The sequence below is a fragment of the Podarcis filfolensis genome, assembly GCF_964270895.1.
Source record: "Podarcis filfolensis genome assembly, chromosome: W".
Lineage (NCBI taxonomy): Eukaryota > Metazoa > Chordata > Lepidosauria > Squamata > Lacertidae > Podarcis > Podarcis filfolensis.
Window position 1 is genome coordinate 13,233,217 of NC_139619.1, and position 16,601 is coordinate 13,249,817.

Consider the following 16,601-nt stretch of genomic DNA (forward strand, 5'->3'; position numbering starts at 1 on the left):
TCTAGTGACTTTCAGGTAACTTGGAAAGCATGGTAATGATGTCTTGGTTCTGAAGAATGATATTTTCCCCAGTCTGACTTAGTTATCCTGGTGATGATTCAGCTAGATGTTGTACACGCTGACCATATTCCAGAAGGGGTTTGTTGTCTTGGCCTTGCTTTGGCTTACTGAGATCTGTCTTCTCCCTATAGGTGCTCATTCTAAAATGGATAATTGTAACGTTTGACTTCATTGATCAGAAGGAAAATATGAATGCTCTCTATGGTTTCTTCTTCCGCTTCTTACAATATGAGAAATTGGTAAGATAAAAAGGAATGTGTTATTTTGAAGGAACTCGCTTTTATTCTGACTTTAACCCAAATCAAACAATAAAGAGTACTTTCCGACCACACAACAGGACACCATGTGAAAAGTGGGGCCTTAAAAAACCTCTCCCATTTCCTTCCTTTTCCTGTCTTGTTCCTTCCCAATGGGCGCCGGTCGCAGCGCCCCCCGGGGGCACGGCATGTTCAGGCAGGCAGGCAGGCAGCTATCCGATGTCGATCCCGCCCGTTCCTCCCTCCACCCCCCTCAAAGACAGCCGCGCAGGCAGCTATCCGATGGAGGGAGGGGGGAAATCCTGTTCTGCATAGCTATCAATTCGGGTGTGCATACTTATGGGAAAAGAAAACTAATTTATTTGAGAGCTTGTATTTGTGTGTATTCATGGTATCATTTGTAGACCCAGTAGATGGCAGTGTGGTGTGGAGAGTGTTTTTGGCAGCTCGTGAAAGGATAGAGGGTGGAACGTTGACCGTTCAAAGGCACTATAAGCAATATATATATATATCTCGCCACATTTTCCTAGCTACGTTTTCCCATAAAAGTATACACTCGAATACATTTGTATCAAATACATTTGGAACAAGAGATTGTTACATTTAAGGAACATTCTCTAGGCGATGAGATTGGGGGAAAATACAAAAACCCATTCGGATAGATTTGGATACATTTAGAAAAGTACAGCATTTTGAGGAAAAATACATTTGAGTCGAAAAATACATTCAGATCCATTCTTAAAGTCAATGAGAAAGATACAGCGAAAAACGATCCATTCCCCAAGGCACCGTTGACCTTCTTGTAGGGTGTGAAGGCAGAATACGATCTATTTGATATTGGTAGGGTCCTTCTCCTTCATTCCCCTCTCTTACCCTGACTCTCTTACGACACAGGGACCATCCCAGAGTGTGGGCACAACTTCTGCCGGTCCGGCCTGATCCAGTGCAGCGGGGCAAAAAGGAGGCTGGCTTCCTGTCCTCAAGGCCGAGTTGGAGTCCAGAGAAGGAGCCTCATCCGCAATCGGCAATTGGCTAACTTTGTCGAAGTAGCCAAGACCCTCAGTCTTCAAGAGGGAAAGGAGGAGTCTATGAGAAGCACCAGGAGCCCCTGAATCTCTTTTGCAAGGAGGATGAAGCCCCCATCTGTGTGGTTTGGGGCAGATCCAAGAAGCACCAACACCACGAGGTGATTCCTCTGGAAGAGGCTGTCGAGGAATACAAGGTACCTTGAGGGGGAGAAATAGCTGTGTATTGTTCTTGGCAGGTTATCTTCTTAATTCTCAGATCCAAAGTAGGCATGGTATTAATTGGTGGTTGTTTATTACCTTAGAAGCAGCCAAGGGGAAGCCTGAGAGCGGCTGGGATGGCTGGGAGGAGGGAGTCAAAGTCTTTCTCTCTGCCAGGGGGGCCAAGGGATCTTCCCTTGAAATACAGCAGCTTCATGGGACCATGGCAGGGAGAGAAAGGGTTAACCTCATCCACATCCCCCAGCAAGGTTGCTTTGTACATATTTAGAACACTACAAATGTGAATTGCACATACACAACTAAGTCCATGTCTCCTTTGGCTAGCAGGATGCCTCCTCAATACCCTGCCAAGCAGATAGCAGCAAGGGGTCAGCTGCAAGGGGGTGGGGACTGGGGGCTCCTTTTCCCTTCTGGGGTACCTCAGAGCCCATATAGAGTCCTTTTGTAGCTTCTCTATCGGTAGGAGAAAATAACAGAGGCCAACCAGAGAATATTGAGATGCAAAGCAGCTAGTAAGCCAGATCTTTATTAATTGTTGCAACAGGGTGCTCACCCCCCCCCCACGCAGGAGGGAGGAGGAGACCCCAAACCAAGTCCTTATATAGACATTTGAAATTGCCCACCTGGAGCCCAAGACCACCCCTCCATACATCATACATACATCACAGAAGGGGCAGCCTACAATAGACTCCTGTCTGGCAGGAAACCTGTTGATGGGTTTACCTGGCTGTTCATGGGTTTACCTGGATATTCTTTTGTGATGATAACTACTTACGGTATTTATGTATGTGTTCTGTACTTTTCTTTCCTCCAGTAAATTACTTTGCTATTATAGCAAGGCCACTGGACCCAAGAAGCCAGTATAATATTCATCTCCTCTCTTTGTGTCTCAATCAAAGCTGAGTTTTCCCTTTTCTTGTCAGGGAGAGAGCTGTCGCTGCCTGGAGATTCGGAGGAAAGAGAGAGGGGAAATTCTAGCCTATCAAGCAGACCTGGACAAGGAAAGCAAAGACCTCCTTGGAAGTGTCACTCTTGTTACTAGTGAGGGAACAAGCACTTCAAGAAGCTGAGGAGGGAGGGGGAAATCTGCCCATTTCAACTTCTCCCCATTTCTCCTTTTTCCATATCAGTTTGTTATTTATTTATTATTCTGAAAATGAATCAAATGCTAGGGTGGCTACCTTCTCGTATAAATAGTTTGATACGTGCTTTACCCTCATAAATACATTTTTTGTGAACATTACCTGGCTGGGTCAACCTTGAGAAATTCAGAGGTGTGAATTTCAAAAGATTGCTGTTTTGGTCTCCATATTTTTCCAAGAATTGCGAATTAGGTAAGTTCACCTTTGAATGCAGCTAAATGGAGTTTATTTCCCATTGTTGTTTATTATGTGAAAAGCAGTCAAGGAGAAGCCTGAGGACTTGTGAGCTGAGAGGGTGGAAGCAGTTCAATTCAAATCCTAATTCTCTTGCTGATGTTTTGAAGGCTGACCATCTTCCTCACTCAGACCTCCTCAGAACCGGAGAGGCTGAAGACTGTGGAGAAGTTGAGACAACTGCGCCAGTTCCTGGAAGAAGAAGAAGAAAAGCGTCTGCTGAATCATGTGGAAGAGGTGAAGAAGGAGATTGCAGGGAGAAGGGATGAGCAGCTGGCCAGGCTCTGCAGGAAACTCTCCTCTCTTGAGAGGATCATCCAGGTGATGGAGGAAAAGGGTCAGCAGCCAGCGAGTGAACTGCTGCAGGTAAGACGGCTCCAGGAAAAGGCTGCCTCCCATCCTTTCTGTGCCCCTTTCATGTACGCAAGGAGTGTAGGGGCTCAGTTGACGGAGCCTCGAGTCAGCTTTGTAATGGACAGGAACACCCCAGAGACCTGGGATGCTGAACTCACCTGAAGGCCGACTAGAGATTCTTCAGTCTTCTTGAGGGAAGGGGAGGGGATTTTCTGCTCCTTGCTGATGATTTGCCTCCGAATGCCTTCCCGCTGGGCAATGCTGCCTTCCTGCCCTGCCCTGGGCTTCGCCAAGGATGCAGTCAGGCCTCCTTCTGACATGAGCCAGTCTCTTGACCAAGCTTCTCTTCCCGTTCCCTCCACAACTTCTGGGTGGATCCCCTTCCCCATAGATCCTGATCGGCCCAAAATGGTGCTCGGTCACAGTGACCAAAGAGCAAGACAGAGGGACTCATCCAGACTGTGCCACCTTCTCCACTCACAATCCCATATGGCCAGACGTACAAGTGCTTCTGAACGCCCTCTTTAAGGAGGCTGAGAAGGCTGACATACTGGCAAAGGCAGGAGAAGCCCTATTACGGAATGATTGCCAGATGTCCCCGTCTCCCGGGGACAGTCCCCGGATTTACAAATCTATCCCCAACAAAATCCGTCCCCGGAATGTCCCCGGATTTCATATAAGGGACCCAAATTTATATTTTAAGTGTTGTAGATTTATTAGTAGGGAAGGAATGTTGCGTGATTGGTTCAACGGCACAAGACACATCATATGGGGACTTCCGGCGAGGCAAAATGGCGGGTTCCATGGCAATGAGCAGCTCCTGAAGCCAGCCAGAGCCAAGTGCACTACCAGGCTGGCTCCGGGCTGCTGAGACTGCCGCTACCGCTGCCACTGCCGAGGGGGAACCAGGGATGCCTGGCGCGTCAACTGGGGCTCTTTCTTACTCCAGCCTTGGCGTGCAGATCCCAGGTTCAGCCCCAGATCTCTGGAGCGGAAAGGCTCTTGGGCATGAATATGAAAGGCAGCACCTGTCAGAATAGGCCAGTACAGATGAACGTGACTACTGGTTCGCTCCCTCGGCATCCCAGAACTGTGAAGGTTGCCTCAACTGTTGAGCAACACAGCTAAGGAAGGAGTGGAGTGTCTCCGGGGGGAGCATAGCTCCCATTCCCTTCCAAACACAGAGACAGGACAGTGTGATGGCACCCAGGGAATAGTTGCAGCAGCTGGATGGCTGGCTGAAAAACACACAATTGCACTCTTTTTGAATGGGATTCAATCTGAATGAGCCAGTTAGTGAAGTTGGTGTTCCTGTGCAACAAACCCACTACAAAATTGCTCTTCCCCGCACACTTCCAGGTCCCTCCAGCTGGGCTTTTTGAGTGTGATGGGTTTTTCTCACTCCAGAGCAGTTTGTGTTTAAGCTGAAGGTCACCAGGAAAGCAAGGGAGACTAAAAAAAATGCATTTGTTAATATAGTAAGGTTTTAATAACTCTAATAATGACTAACTGTGTGGAAATGACTGGAAAAAGAAAAAAAGGAAAATCAAGGCTTTCGACTCTTGGTTTCCTGGAAGAAGATCAAAAGACTCCCCTGGACTAGAAGAGACATCTCATTAACAACTGGAGAAATGCCAAAGAACTTTGGATATCTGCTTGGGAAGTTTCTGATGCAGTATTAATTTAACAAGGAGCCAGGAGTGAAACCGAAAGTAGACTGACCAGCTAGCTGAATCCAATTATATTGCTATGGGGTGGGGGGAAATCTCTAACATTTTACTTTTCAATACTTGTATTTTCAGGGTGAATTGAATGTGTGTGGGGGGGGGTGGAGGAGAGGCAGAAAGAAGAGCTAACTTGTCCATGGCTGGGGGCGCAATCTGGACGGTTCTGCCGGGGCGCAAGATCACCTAACTACTGCTCTGCACCTCTGGACCAGGGGTGGATGGTGCTCATTGGGACTGGGAGGGTGGAAGGCAAGGAGGCCAACAGTAGGTGGCGCCAGAGCCAAGGAGTGGCAGAGCAAATGTGTTCTGTATCTGAGATGGAGTGGGAAGGGGCTGGCGGCCACCTCAGCCATCCCTTGTCTGCCCTCATGGACCGGCCAGAATCCACTGGGCAAATGCTCATCTTGCCAGAGTCTGGGTCTTCTGCTGTTGCTCTCTCAGAAACCGTGCCCAGGTGGGATGTTTCGTTTTCATAGAATCATAGAATCATAGAGTTGGAAGAGACCACAAGGGCCATCGAGTCCAACCCCCTGCCAAGAAGGAAACACCATCAGAGCACTCCTGACATATGGTTGTCAAGCCTCTCCTTAAAGACCTGCAAAGAAGGAGAGTCCACCACACTCCTTGGCAGCAAATTCCACTGTCAAATAGCTCTTACTGTCAGGAAGTTCTTCCTAATGTTTAGGTGGAATCCTCTTTCTTGTAGTTTGGAACCATTGCTCCGTGTCCGCTTCTCTGGAGCAGCAGAAAACAACCTTTCTCCCTCCTCTATGTGACATCCTTTTATATATTTGAAGCTGCTTCATCCCTGAGGAAGTTGGAGGTGACGCAACTCCTGCATCTCTGACGTGGGAAGGTTTCCACCCATGCCTCCCCTCCCCCCAAATATTCACAATTAAGAAATCAGAAAACAACCCCAACCTCTCTTTCGACAGAACTAGATGGAATGATCAGGCATAGCAACTCCTGCAGAGAGGATAAAACCAAAATGTTTCCAAGGGACACATTTATCAAACAAGATATCTGCCCATAGCTCAGTCAGTAGAGTGTGAGACTCTGCATCTCAGGGTCGTGGGTTTGAGCCCCACGTTGGGCAAAATATTCCTGCATTGCAGGGGGTGGACTAGATGACTCTTTTTTTATATAATATATTTATTAAGGTTTTAGGAATTTATATAAAATAGAAAAAAAACGAACCAAAAAAAACCCAAGAACAATAAAAATACATACAAACCAAACAGAACACATACAAAACAAGTATAATTTCAATCCCTTATATTCATAAAACTTACTTTCCCGACCTCCTCATACCTCCCCTTTCTGTATTCCATTCTCTAATTAAGTCAATTCAGCAAATCCTTCCCCTAATTTCTGTATAATTTTTAACCTTTCTTTTCTTAATCACATAATCATTACAGCTTTTAACCACTTAATTTCTGAATCAACATCGTTCTAGCCTTCAATGATTTTACAATGTTTCTTAAGATAGTCCTTAAATTTCTTCCAATCTTCTTCCGCCGTCTCTTTTCCCTGGTCTTGGATTCTGCCGGTCATTTCTGCCAGTCCCATATAGTCTATAACTTTCATCTGCCATTCTTCCACGGTGGGTAAATCTTGTGTTTTCCAGTACTTTGCGATGAGTATTCTTGCTGCTGTTGTTGCATACATAAAGAAAGTTCTGTCCTTCTTTGACACCAATTGGCCGACCATGCCCAGGAGAAAGGCCTCTGGTTTCTTCAAGAAGGTATATTTAAATACCTTTTTCATTTCATTATATATCATCTCCCAGAAAGCCTTAACCCTTGGGCACGTCCACCAAAGGTGAAAGAATGTACCTTCATTTTCTTTACATTTCCAACATTTATTATCGGGCAAATGGTAGATTTTTGCAAGCCCCTTTAATTTCCCCTTTACTTTTTATATCGGTCCTGGAGGTTTTGCTGAATATGATTAGAAGGGACCGGTTGGTTAAAGGCATACAGGTCGGAGCCAAACAGTATAAATTGAGAGCATTTGCAGATGACCTAGTTTTGACGTTACAGGAGCCAGAATCTAGTACCAAAAGAGTTTTAGAATTAATTCAAGAATTTGGTCAGGTGGCAGGATTTAAATTGAACAAGTCCAAAACTAAGGTTTTAGAGAAAAATTTAACATTGTTTGAAAAAGAGAAATTTCAGAATGAAACAGGTTTGTCTGTGGTGAAGAAAGTGAAATATCTGGGGATTAATATGACAGCTAAAAATGGGAATTTATTTAAAAATAACTATGAGAAATGCTGGTTAGAAGTGAAAAAAGATCTTGAAATATGGTCAAATTTGAAGCTTTCCTTGATGGGTCGAATTGCAGCTATAAAGATGAATGTATTGCCTAAAATGTTGTTTTTGTTTCAAACATTGCAAATTGTGGACAAGATGGATTGTTTTAAGAAGTGGCAGAAAGACATATCTAAATTTGTCTGGTAGGGCAAGAAGCCCAGGATAAAATATAAGATTTTAACTGATGCAAAAGAAAGGGGTGGTTTTGCCCTGCCAGACTTCAAACTTTACTATGAATCAGCAGCATTCTGCTGGTTGAAAGACTGGCTGCTTCTTGAAAACACAGACATTTTGGATTTAGAAGGTTTTAACAACGTTTTTGGATGGCATGCATATTTGTGGTATGACAAGGTTAAAGCACATAAAGCATTTAAAAATCATATTGTTAGGAGATCTTTGTTTAATGTTTGGATCAGATACAAGGATTTATTGGAAAATAAGACCCCAAGGTGGTTGTCACCAATGGAAGCGAAAGCCCAGAAAAAGCTCAATATGGAGGCCAAATGGCCGAAACATTGGGAAATTTTGGAACAAGAAGGAGACAGATTGAAATTGCAGAGCTTTGAGAAACTAAAAAACAAAGTGCGAGACTGGCTTCATTATTTTCAGATAATGGAGGCTTACAATTTGGACAAGAAAATTGGCTTACAGGTGGAAAAATCTAAACTAGAAACAGAAGTGCTAGAACCTAAAACTAAGATCATGTCAAAAATGTATAACTTGCTGCTGAAATGGAATGCACAGGATGAAACGGTTAAGTCAGCTATGATTAAATGGGCACAAGATGTTGGACATAACATCATGTTTGCTGACTGAGAACAGTTATGGACCACCGGTATGAAATTTACGGCATGTAATGCTCTAAGAGAGAATATTATGAAAATGATATACAGGTGGTACATGACACCAGTCAAGCTTGCAAAAATATACCATTTGCCTGAAAATAAATGTTGGAAATGTAAAGAGACTGAAGGTACATTCTTTCACCTTTGGTGGACGTGCCCAAAGATTAAGGCTTTCTGGGAAATGATTTATAATGAAATGAAAAAGGTATTTAAGTATACCTTCTTGAAGAAACCAGAGGCTTTTCTCTTGGGCATAGTCGGCCATTTGGTGCCAAAGAAGGACAGGACTTTCTTTATGTATGCTACAACGGCAGCAAGAATACTTATAGCAAAGCACTGGAAGACGCAAGATCTACCCACTCTGGAAGAATGGCAGACGGAGTTGATTGACTGTATGGGACTGGCAGAAATGACCGGCAGAATCCGCGACCAGGGAGAAGAGTCGGCAGAAGAAGATTGGAAGAAATTTAAGGACTATTTACAGAAATATTGCAAAATTAATGAACTTTGAAAGATGTTGGATTGAACTTATGTGGTCTCTAGCTGTTATGATAAAAAGAACTGGGATTAATATTGTTTAAGTTATAAAATTTTAAAAAGTTGATTGGGAAAAAAAGGTGTTAGTTAAAAGGAATGTTAAGAGATTAGGATTTGCTGGATTAACAATTTGAACTAGAAAACAAGAAGGGGAGGTATGAGGAAGTCAAAGAAACATGTTATTGAAAAATTGATATTGAAATTGATTTGTTTTTAATATTTTTCTTTTTCTTTTTCTTTTTGTGTTTGTATAAAATTGGAAAAATTGAATAAATATTTATTAAAAAAAAAAAGAAAGTTCTGTCCTTCTTTGACACCAGTTGGCCGACCATACCCAGGAGAAAGGCCTCTGGTTTCTTCAGGAAGGTATATTTAAATACCTTTTTCATTTCATTATAAATCATTTCCCAGAAAGCCTTAATCCTTGGGCATGTCCACCAAAGGTGAAAAAATGTACCTTCAGTCTCTTTACATTTCCAACACTTATTATCAGGCAAGTGGTAAATTTTTGCGAGCTTGACTGGCGTCATGTACCACCTATAAATCATTTTCATAATATTTTCTTTTAAGGCATTACATGCCGTAAATTTTATACCGGTGGTCCACAACCGTTCCCAGTCCTCAAACATAATGTTATGTGATGGGATGATGAGCTGCTTGTGCGTAAAATCCCTAGTCCCTCAGAGTTTGGCTATGTACGCAAACCTCTGTCTGCAACGGAGCTCTTAAGCATGGCTCCGTCAGTCGCTGGTAGAATCCGACAGTGGGCGTTTACGGAATTTCTTCCAGCATAAAAGCTCCTTAACGGAAACCCGCCTTCTGGACTCTCGGCGTGACAGTTTCCGGCGAGGAGTGGGTGTCCCTATAGGAGGTCCTGAAACCTCCCCACTGTTTTCGCTGGAAGTGTCTCTGAGCCATCCAGCCGACTCACTTTCCCTTGGAGCTCCTTCCCTCCCCCTGCTGGTTCCCTCCTCAGCTGATAAGTCTCTCTCAACCTCTGGGAGTCCCTTCACCTCCTGTTCTCCCGATGGCAGTTCCCTGACATCCACCTCCCCTCCAGGGCCCCTTTCACCCCCTCCCCTTCCCTCCTCTGCGGGCGGCGAAGGAGCAAAACCCCTGAAAGAACCTCCCTCATCTTCCGAAGTCTCGAACATTTCCCTCCACCGGTTTCTGTTTCTGGTTTCTAAGTACTCCTCCTCATCAGAGTCTATTCCTTCTTCCAACTCCGATTCCGCGAATCCTTCCAGTTCCTCCTCCTCGTCGGTGGTGCCAAAGTACTCCCTCCGGAACCTCGCTACTGACTGAGGTTTCCTGGGGAACCTTTGATGAAACGTTTCAATCAAAGCCTCGTCATTGACCTCCTCTGCCGTCACCCAGGTGTTTTCTGACTCCGGTTCCCCTTCCCACGCTACCAAATACTCCACCTGATTACCCTTCCACCTGGAGTCGATGATTTCCGCCACATGGTTGCTGCTTTCCCTCTCTTCTAAGACTGGTCCCCGTGTGGAAACCCCTTCACTTCCCCCCCTATACGGTGACAGTAATGACCTGTGGAATACTGGTGCAGTTTCATGTGGTTCGGTAACCGGAGTCTGAAAGCCACTGGGTTGACCTGTTGAATGACCTCAAATGGTCCCAATCTTTTGGGTCTCAATTTCTTGCAACCCCCCTTGAACGGCAACCCTTGGGTTGACAGCCACACCTGATCCCCCACCCTTATGGTTTCACCTTCCCTCCTGTTCCTGCCTGCCTGCCTCTTATATTCTTCTTTGGCCCTTTCTAAGTTGAGTTGGAGTTGACGATGGATAGCTTCCATTTCTTCTACAAACTGTTCGGCGGCCGGGACGCTCCATCTCTCCCCTCCTCCCCCTGGAAATGCCCTGGGGTGGCACCCATAATTAGCCAAAAAGGGGGTCATCCCGGTGGACACATTCTCCGCATTATTGTAGGCAAATTCCGCCAGCGCCAACTTCTCGACCCAATCGTTCTCTCTGTCATTGACATAACACCTCAGGTATTGTTGGAGGATACCGTTTGCTCTTTCCGCCTGCCCGTTGGTTTCAGGGTGTCGGGCAGTCGAAAAATTGACCTCTACGTGCAGTAAGCTCATGAGCTTCCTCCAGAACCGGGACGTAAATTGTTTGCCTCTGTCTGAGACCACCCTCAAGGGGGCGCCATGCAGCCTAAAAATATGTTCTACAAACAATTTCGCTGTCTCCTCCGCCGTGACTGCATGTGAGCAAGCTACAAAGTGGCCCATCTTAGTTAACAGGTCTACTACGACCAGGATGGCGGTTTTCCCCTTGGATTTTGGCAGGTCAGTCATAAAATCTATCGATACCGCCTCCCATGGTCGTTCTGGTGTGGGTAACGGTTCTAATAACCCCGCCGGCGCCCGCCTTTCTCCTTTGGCTCGCTGGCATTGGTCACACCCTCTTACATATTCCCGTACATCTTCCCTCACCTTGGGCCACCAAAATTCCCTGGTAACCAAACACATGGTCTTATGTTGCCCAAAATGCCCCGCTGTGGGGCTGTCGTGCAGCTGTCTGATACTCTCCCTCTCAAATCCCCTTCGGGTATATATAGTGCCCCTTTGTAATACAATGCCCCGTTTCTTTCTTCAAAACCTCCGGGGTTTTCTCCCTCTCCCCTTAGACACCTGAGCTTATTCTGGGCTTATTCATCATTCTCCGTTTCCTCTACCAGTTCCCTTTGCCCCACCAATGCCGCCCCACACACCCAGCGGTCCTCTGGGATGATATGTCTCTCCTCGGGTGCTCCCTCCCCCTCCAAATATTCAGGTTTGCGTGAGAGAGCGTCCGCCCTGACGTTTTCTGGACCTGGCACATAGCAAATTTCAAAATGAAACTTGGAGAACTCCTGGGCCCATCTCACTTGTCGTTGGTTGAGCACTCGTGCCGTTCTCCAATACTCTAAGTTCTTGTGATCCGTGCACACTTGCACCTTATGTTGCGCACCAATTAGTAAGTGTCTCCATCTCCGGAACGCTTCGTGAATGGCGAGTAGTTCTCGGTCATATACCGTGTAGTTCCTCTCGGATTTGTTTAGCTTACGCGAGAAGAAGGCACACGGTCTCCACTCCGACTTACTCTTCCCCGGCTGAAGAAGCACCGCCCCCACCGCCCGGTCTGATGCATCAGTTTCCACTCTCATCGGTTTTTGTAGATCCACATGCAGGAGCTGTTCTTCCGAAGCGAATGCCCTTTTCAATTCTTCAAATGCTTGCTCCGCCTCCGCCGTCCAAGCAAATTTCTTCTTGCTACTGAGACAGTCCGTAATGGGAGCCGTTAAGTGGGCAAAGTTCTTGATGAACTTACGATAAAAGTTCCCAAACCCTAAAAATCTTTGCACATCCTTTTTCGTTTTCGGTGTTTTCCATTCCAGCACCGCCTGGACCTTGCTTGGATCCATGGCTAGTCCCTTGTCTGACAAGCGGTACCCCAGGAATTCCACCTCCTTGGTGTGAAACTGACACTTCTCCAATTTCACCCACAGCTGGTTAGCTTGAAGTTGGCTCAACACTTCCCTGACGTCCTTTACATGCTGCTCCTCATTCTCTGAATATACTAACACGTCATCTAGGAACGCCACGCAATTCTTGTAGAGCAGAGGTCCCAGGACGTGGTTCATGAACGATTGAAAACATGCTGAGCCTGCTTGTAATCCAAAGGGCATAACGAGATATTCGAAAGCCCCCAAATGGGTGAACATGGTAGTCTTCCATTCATCCCCCTTCCTTATCCGTATCAGGTTGTATGCTCCCCTCAGGTCCAGTTTAGTAAAAATCTTTCCCTTCCTCACCCTGGTCAAAATGTCATCAATCCTGGGCATAGGGAAAGCCACTGGTTCCGACACGGCATTTAGGGCCCGGTAGTCCACGACCAATCTCGGTTTATCCATTTTTTTTTGTTGAGAGAGTCAGAACTTACAGGGTTAAGAAGTTCTGAGTGACGCTTCACATTCCGAGAGGTGTGTTTAGAACACGGAAGTGGGAGTGGTCAGTATCTCTGAGAGGGAAAGACACACACAGTGTGCGTGTTTGCTATGTGGAGAGCAGCAGCAAGATGTGCGCTCTGTCGCCGGGAAAATTTATAGCTGTTGTGTTTGCGAAGAAATAAAGACTCTTAAAGATAAGGAGACTGCTGCGTTTGAGCCTGAGTTATTACCACACGACAGAACGTTCCTGCTTCTGCTTCTGCTGTGTTTACTCTGCTGGAGTCAAAGGTCTTTGGGAGAGGTCAGAGCCGCGCAGGGAAGTGTGCCGGACCCCCGGACGCCTATCGAAGCAACATTTTTTGTCCACAAAAAACACTGGGCTGCCCCCCACCGCTCTGGACTCTCTGATGAAACCTCGCTTCAGGTTTTTATCAATAAACTCCCTCAACTCCTGCATCTCCCTGTCTGACATGGCGTACAGCTTGCCTACTGGGAGCTGGGCCCCAGGGACTAGATTGATTTGGCAGTCAAAGGCTCTATGTGGCGGTAGTTTGTCTGCTTCCCTTTCGCTGAAGACATTGCTTAGGTCAGCGTATTGTTTGGGCACCTTCCCTTTGTCCGTTACTTCCATCCCTGCTAGGAAGGCCTTTGCCCCTTCCGGAGCCTTCCCCTCTTTGCAGTGTTCCAGGCAATGTGCTGACCCAAAGGAGACCACTCTCTGATGCCAGCCCACTAGCGGATCATGCAACGCTAGCCAGCTCATCCCCAAAATAATGGGAGCCCCTCCCAAGGTGGCCACATTGAACGCTATTCTTTCGGTGTGCCTGGCCACCCTCATTACCATTGGGACGGTCTGTAGGCTGACTTCTCCTCCCAACAGCTCCCTCCCATCGATCGTGGTCACCTGCAAGGGGTTACTTAAAGGGATGGTCTGTATCTGGTGTTCAGCTGCAAACTCCTTACTCATGAAATTACAGGAGCTGCCTGAGTCCAAAAGCGCCTTTATCTTTAGTGGGTGTCCGTTTGGCAGTTCTAGCAACACCTCTATCACTAGAGCTGGTCTTGGAGGTTCCGGCGTGGGCACTTTTACTGCTCCTTGGCCTGGCTGCTGTGCCCTGAAGGTGGCAGCCAGGCGTTGGCTTTTACTTGCTCCTGGACTTCCTCCTCCTCCCCCCCAACAGCTCCCGCCATCCCTTGCCATTCCTTTCTTTGTGGACAAACTCTGGCAAAGTGACCTGGCTGCTGGCAGAGATAACATTTCTTGGCGCTCTTCCCCTCCTTCTTCCGCCCTTCACTGGGATTTGAAATTGCGCGCGCGCGCGCTGTTCCAATTTCCATCAGCTCTCCTGGCGGGAAGGTTGGCTCCGGAATCTCTGGAATGCGGAAATCCCTCCAACGCTCCCCTTTCCCTTCCCGCTTCTCCAAGGCTCTCGCCTCCTGGCGCGCTCCAATGGTGAGCGCTGATTTGGTCAGCTGGTCCATAGACTCCGCCCTGGGCGCCCGGGAAAGTTCGTCTTTCACTGCCGAAGAAAGCCCCTCTACGAAAAGCATTTGAATGGGTTCCGCCGATAGATCCCACCCCAATTTATGGATCAACATGGTAAACTCAGTCCAGTACTCACGGACAGATCGGCTCCCCTGTTTGCAAGCCATCAACTGTCTGCGCACCACTCCCTGCTCAATGTCGCTAGAAAACATCAGGTCCATGGCGCAAAAAAACTTCCTCGTGTCCTTCAGGACGGCATTATTCCCTGCCATCAGGGGTCTAAGCCAGTCTCTTGCCCCCCCTTCGAGATGGCCCACCACAAACGCCACTCGCGATTCCTCGTCAGGAAAGTCGTCAAACTGCAGATTGAGAGCATACTGCATCTCTGTCCTGAAGGCTTGATAGTTCCTGGGATCCCCCCCAAACTTCTGCACCAATCCTGGCATCTTTCTTGCCAGTGGGGTCCCTTTTGCCTTTTCTGCATCCTGCGCCCTCCTCTCCTCGAGCCTCGCCGTTTGCAGCGCTAGCTTGACCTCCAACACCCGGTACCTTTCCTCCAGGCTTGGACCCGCTCCAGCTCCTCCTGCTTCTCCGGTTCCGGCTGGGTTGCTCATGATGCCCCTCTGCACAAGCTGCTTTCAGGGACTGTCGGATTGCTGTGATGGGATGATGAGCTGCTTGTGCGTAAAATCCCTAGTCCCTCAGAGTTTGGCTATGTACGCAAACCCCTGTCTGCAACGGAGCTCTTAAGCATGGCTCCGTCAGTCGCTGGTAGAATCCGACAGTGGGCGTTTACGGAATTTCTTCCAGCATAAAAGCTCCTTAACGGAAACCCGCCTTCTGGACTCTCGGCGTGACAGTTTCCGGCGAGGAGTGGGTGTCCCTATAGGAGGTCCTGAAACCTCCCCACTGTTTTCTCTGGAAGTGTCTCTGAGCCATCCAGCCGACTCACTTTCCCTTGGAGCTCCTTCCCTCCCCCTGCTGGTTCCCTCCTCAGCTGATAAGTCTCTCTCAACCTCTGGGAGTCCCTTCACCTCCTGTTCTCCCGATGGCAGTTCCCTGACATGTTATGACCAATATCTTGTGCCCACTTGATCATAGCTGATTTAACTATTTCATCCTGTGTATTCCATTCCAACAGCAAGTTATACATTTTTGACAAGTTCTTAGTTTTGGATTCTAACAATTCTGTCTCCAGTTTTGATTTTTCCACCTGGAAACCAATTTTCCTGTCTGACTTAAAAACCTCCATTATTTGATAGTAATGGAGCCAATCTCGCACTTTGTCTTTCAATTTCTCATAACTCTGCAATTTCATTATATCCCCTTCTTGTTCCAAAATTTCCCAATATTTCGGCCATTTAGACTCCATATTAAGTTTTTTCACAGCCTTTGCCTCCATTGGGGACAACCACCTGGGAGTTTTGTTCTCCAGCAGGTCTTTATACCTAATCCAGACATTATACAGTGCTTTCCTGACAATATGGTTTTTAAAAGCTTTATGAGCTTTGACCTTGTCGTACCACAAATATGCATGCCACCCAAAAGTGTTATTAAACCCTTCTAAATCCAAGATATCTGTGTTCTCAAGAAGTAGCCAGTCTTTCAACAAGCAAAAAGCCGCTGATTCATAATAAAGTTTAAAATCTGGCAGGGCAAATCCCCCCTTTCTTTTGCGTCAATTAATATCTTAAATTTTATCCTGGGCTTCTTGCCCTGCCAGACAAATTTAGAAATATCTTTCTGCCACTTCTTGAAACAGTCCATCTTGTCCACAATTTGCAATGTTTGGAACAAAAATAACATTCTAGGCAATACATTCATCTTTATAGCTGCAATTCGACCCAACAAGGAAAGCTTCAATTTTGACCAGATTTCTAAATCTTTTTTTACCTCTATCCAGCATTTTTCATAATTATCTTTAAACAAATTCACATTTTTAGCTGTCATATTGATCCCCAAATATTTCACTTTCTTAACCACAGTTAAACCTGTCTCATTCTGAAACCTCTCCCTTTCCATAGGTGTTAAGTTTTTCTCCAATACCTTAGTTTTAGATTTGTTCAATTTAAATCCTGCAACTTGGCCAAAATCTTGAATTAATTCTAGAACCCTTTTAGTACTAGATTCTGGCTCTTGTAACGTAAGTACCAAGTCATCTGCAAATGCTCTCAATTTGTATTATTTGGCTCCGACCTGTATGCCTTTAACCAGCTGGTCCCTTCTGATCATATTCTGCAAGACCTCCAGGACTGATATAAAAAGTAATGGAGAAATTGGGCACCCCTGACGTGTCCCTTTTTCTATCTTAAACTCTTCCGTAACCACATTATTTACAATTAACTTTGCTTTCTGCTCTGAGTATATTGCACCTATACCGTTTTCAAATCCTTGGCCTACCCCCATCCCCTGGAGATTCTTCTTCATAAAACTCCAA